At 34.2% G+C, this 5000-nt stretch overlaps 2 long non-coding RNA genes across 2 annotated transcripts in view; both read left to right on the top strand.

The window, feature by feature from the left end:
• The window catches only part of LOC144964355 (uncharacterized), an 82771-nt gene extending 80617 nt beyond the window's left edge, over positions 1-2154 (top strand). Inside the window, exon 5 of the long non-coding RNA XR_013643817.1 lies at positions 2134-2154. This is a non-coding gene — a long non-coding RNA (uncharacterized LOC144964355). The remainder of the gene's footprint in view (positions 1-2133) is intronic.
• Positions 2155-3293: 1139 nt separating this feature from the next.
• Positions 3294-5000, top strand: part of LOC144964348 (uncharacterized) — a 5299-nt gene continuing 3592 nt past the window's right edge. The window contains exon 1 of the long non-coding RNA XR_013643816.1: positions 3294-3455. This is a non-coding gene — a long non-coding RNA (uncharacterized LOC144964348). The remainder of the gene's footprint in view (positions 3456-5000) is intronic.

Raw genomic sequence — 5000 nt, 5'->3', positions numbered from 1 at the left:
AAGAAGAGGAGGAGGAGGAGGAAGAGTAGAAAGTAAGGAGAGGAGCAGGATGTGGAGGAGGCATAAGTAGTAGTAGTGGTAGTAGTAGCAGTAGTAGTAGTAGTAGTAGTAGTAGTAGTAGTAGTAGTAGTAGTAGTAGTAGTAGTAGTAGTAGTAGTAGTAGTAGTAGTAGTAGTAGAAGAAGAAAAAGAAGAAGAAGAAGAAGAAGAAGAAGAAGAAGTAGGAGGAGGAGGAGGAGGAGGAGGAGGAGGAGGAGGAGGAGGAGAAAAGAATTAAAACCAACAAAATTGTCAATCCCAACATTGAAAAAAAGGAGAAATCACATCAACACAATATTGTTTATTATGTTTTCTGACTAAACGCAGCATTTCAAACTATCTAATGCCATTTACAGAATATGAGAGCAACTATAAGATTACGTAAAACTCTCGAAATCCTTTAACAAGTTATTGCGGGGCACTTAACAGATCTTCGTTTCTATATTTTCATGACCATGATAGTATCTCTATGTTTTCAATCTTGAACCAGTAATTATTATGTCTCTTTAAAAAACATAAAGAATCAAAAATGTTGCAGCTATTAACCAAAAAACTGAAAGATAGATTTTTTAAAATTCTATTGTTGAACAATGTATATTTGATTATCTTCAATGGCTAACGAAGTTTATAATTTGGGGTTTTTTAATGCAACAAGTTAAATTTATTATAACAATCTTTATTAATGAACCGAAGAGCCCATATTAATTTTTTCAGCATATTATGGTCTTTACTAGACTACACACTGGCATAAACTTTGGTTTCACGCTGAGGGTTGTAAATCAATTTGCATTTCAGCTTACTTATTTCAAACACCCCAACCCAACAGTACATATAAAGCAAGGCTGATAAGTAATCTGGCCACAAAATGCAAATTATGAGCTCAGCTACAATTAAGATGGTTTTATCTTGTTTTGAGAGATTATCAAATAATACAATAAAACAGAAACAGTTTGGGTATTTGTCTTGTAACCCTAACCCTTACGAGTACGGATATATATTGATTACATATTAAACATGCTACAATATCAACATATATGTATCAATAACAATTTACCTTATTTATTTATATTTTATCTTAAGCTAACCAGTCAGTCAAGCCAGTCAGCCAGTCAGCTGACCTTCTTGCATGGCTTTCATTTACATCTTTATACCCATATATTGAAATAGTCCTTCTGAGCAACTATGCCCAGGAAAGCGGAGTTTATCCTGGTTTCTATAGCGCGAAATGGACAATAGCAATTGCTTACTCCCCTTTGGATAGGACGTTATTCCATCATAAAATGCTTTCCATCAGCACTAACAGACCGAGCTACCCAATCACTTCTGAGTCGACAGGGTGGTCAGAAAAAAATCTTGACTGTACCCATATCAGTATAATTTAATTCGTTACCGCAATATAAAATAATTGAATTTTATAACGAGATGGTTTACATGTGCATGTATCCGGAGATAAGGACCAAAAGTATGCATCTATTGACTGCAAGACGTGCAAAATCTTTGCTTAAGTAATTGGGATAAACCCCGACTGATGTGCCTTATGACCCGAAAGGAATATCTTTGTTATTCATATTGGTTAAGGGTATATTGACTACCTATACGATGTTACAACACAATACTTATCAATAACATATTATCAGATTTATCTTTACTCTCTCCTGAGCCAGTCATTTTGCTGAACTGCCCGCCTGGTTTTCGTTTTCTTCCATTAAAATTTCTTAATCTTATTCACAGATAAGGAATTTTCAGGTGCAATTACTCGTGACTGTATGCGTCTGGTAAAAATAACCAAATTCCAGCAGCTTTTAACTGTTTGACTGAAATAACAGGTGATTGATTTGTAATTGACTAGCAACTGGCTTGGATAAGCTGGCATCCTATTTAAAAGATAAAGTGCAATTATTATCTTTGTTTTCACCTATCCGTTCCTTGCATGTACACACCGGAATAAACCCAGGCTCAGTCTGTCGTATTGTGATAAAGGGCTACCCTTTGCAAAACATATTGGGTACGGATATATTGATTACCTATGAGACAAGTTACAACACACTTGTTATCAATTACATCTTTCCCTTTTTTATCTCTATTCTCTCTTCAGGGAGCCAACCACCCTTACAGCAGTCTCCGGACGACTTAATTTCCACCTCAACGCTTCAATAGTTACCATCTTGATAATCAAAAGAGAAGGGGGGGGGGTGACCAATTAGTACATCAATAATAACAATACGATCGGGAAACAAAAAGCAAACGTAACTAGACGCAACAACAATTTAGATACATTGAAAGTAGAGTGGAATGGAGAGGATTGGTGATAGAGTCAATTCTCCTTTGTATGCTTGTGCACCCTAATGAACAAGGACAAAACATTTTAAAGCAAGAGACTTGTCGATGCAAGTGCTGGCATGTACCAGTCACAATCTCTTGATGATAATCTTGTTGTTGTTATTGTTGTTGTTGTTCTTCCAATTCTTCTTCTTCTTCTTCTTCTTCTTCTTCTTCTTCATTATTTATTATTTATATATATTATTATTATATATACATTATTATTATTATTATTATTATTATTATTATTATTATTATTATTATTATTATTATTATTATTCTACTTCTTCTTTTTGTTGTTATTGTTATTATTATTATTGATTTTATTTTTTTTATTATTATTACTATCATATACTATTATCATTATTATTATTATTATTATTATTATTATTATTATTATTATATTATTATTATATATTATCATTATTATTATTAATTATTATTTATCATCATCATTATTATTATTATAATTATTATTATTATACTCCTCCTCCTCCCTCCTTCTTTTCTTCTTCTTCTCTTCTTCTTCTTCTTCTTCTTCTTCTTCTTCTTCTTCTTCTTCTTCCTCTTCCTCCACCACCACATCCTCCTTCTCTCTCCATCCCTCTACCCCTTTCTCCTCTTTCTTCTCCTCCATTTATTTGCCCCTGCATTTCAAATTCCCCTAATACTTCCACCCGTCCACCTCCTCTGCGTCCTCCCACCGATATATTTTCTCACCAATTCCTCTCTCTCTCTCTCTCTCTCTCTCTCTCTCTCTCTCTCTCTCTCTCTCTCTCTCTCTCTCTCTATCTCTTCTATCTATCTATCTCTCTATCTATCTATCTCTCTCTCTCTCTCTCTCTCTCTCTCTCTCTCTCTCTCTCTCTCTCTCTCTCTCTCCACTCTCTCTCTCCTCTCTCTCTCTCTCTCTCCCATCCTCCATCTTCTCCACAGGCAGGCTCGCTCCTACGACAGATCGCCAATGACCCATGACTGTTCCACACTTCAAAGTCATCAGAACGTCAATAAAGAACAAAAGGCAAGTCGTTCCGATCCTGTGCTTCATTGATGTATTTGTCTGCACCCTGCTGCAATGAAACTAGGATTTGCACCGAGGTCTGTGGGTTTTATTTCAAGATCTTTGACTCAATGGTTTTGAAGGTGACTGCTTTAATAGCAGGACAATGTCTCTCAAGCTTATTTGTATGATTATGAGCGACTAAATAAGATCCGTTTCTTACATTTTAGATGTTAGCTTCTTTTTTAAAAATTCAGTCAGTAAAATAGAAATAACAAGAAATGAAGTGAGTAGGAAAGTGCCAGAAGACAATAGAAAAGAACAATTGCACGGCACTCGCGGGTTCGAGTCCCTATCGTCGCCGCGAAATTTTTATTCTCTTTGTCTTTTGTCACTTTCCTACTCACTTCATTTCTTGTTATTATCAACATACGTGTCTGCCCAACTCACTTTTCTAAAATAGAAATAGCGCTTACAAACGATAATTTTGAGCCAACATTCTAATATTATATGCCTTTGTCCATTTCGCAACTTTTTCGTCTCTTCCTAATCCCTATTCAATTCACTTTCCCTGCTCTCATTCTCTCTATGCTTGCCTCTCTCTCTCTCTCTCTCTCTGTCTCTCTCTCTCTCTCTCTCTCTCTCTCTCTATCTATCTATCTATCTATCTCTATCTCTCCCTCTCTCGCTCGATCGCTCTCTCGTTATGCCCCATATAGGATAATCCTCCTCTTCCTCCTATTTCTATTTCTCTCCCAAATCCCCCTAACGATCAACATCATCATCATCATCATCATCATCATCATCATCATCATCATCATCATCATCATCATCATCATCATCATCATCACCATCATCATGATCATTATCATCATCACCATCATTTGCATCATCATCATCATCATTCTATTCCTAGAGGGTTTTTAAAAACCAAAAGTAGCAAAACTAAAATACCATCAAATAGATGAGCAGCAAGCCATGACTGTCACTATTACCAAAGATCACTGGCATCGATAGGAATCTACAGTCAAGACCAGACTTGTACCTTATTATTCTTGTTCCATATCTTTGTAACTCTGTTGTCATAACAGGTAATAGAATAGAAACACAATGCCTTGTAACACACTCTTATGCATTTATCATTCACGTTCAATTCATCATCATCATATGACGCATTGTAAATATTACCACTTGTATTGTCAACACAATGGGCATATCAAAAACAACATTGTCACCACCATCAACATTATTATTATTATTATTATTATTATTATTATTATTATTATTATTATTATTATTATTATTATTATTATTATTATTATTATATATATTATTATTATTATTATTATTATTATTATTATTATTATTATTATTATTATTATTATTATTATTATCACCATTACATTATTATTATCATTATTTTTTATTATTGGTATTATTATTATCATTATCATCACACACACACACACACACACACACACACATATATGTATATATATATATATATATATATATATATATATATATGTGTGTGTGTGTGTGTGTGTGTGTGTTATATCCATAATCATCATCCCCATCAAATTCATCGTCATTTTCATATTGATGTCAGAAATCTCACCGTTACCGCGGCCATAGATAACCAT

Source organism: Berghia stephanieae, chromosome 1 (assembly GCF_034508935.2).
Source record: "Berghia stephanieae isolate SIO BIC M18660-M18661 chromosome 1, UCSD_Bste_1.3, whole genome shotgun sequence".
In the NCBI taxonomy this organism is placed as follows: Eukaryota; Metazoa; Mollusca; class Gastropoda; order Nudibranchia; family Aeolidiidae; genus Berghia; species Berghia stephanieae.
This window is presented reverse-complemented; position numbering and strand designations above follow the sequence as displayed.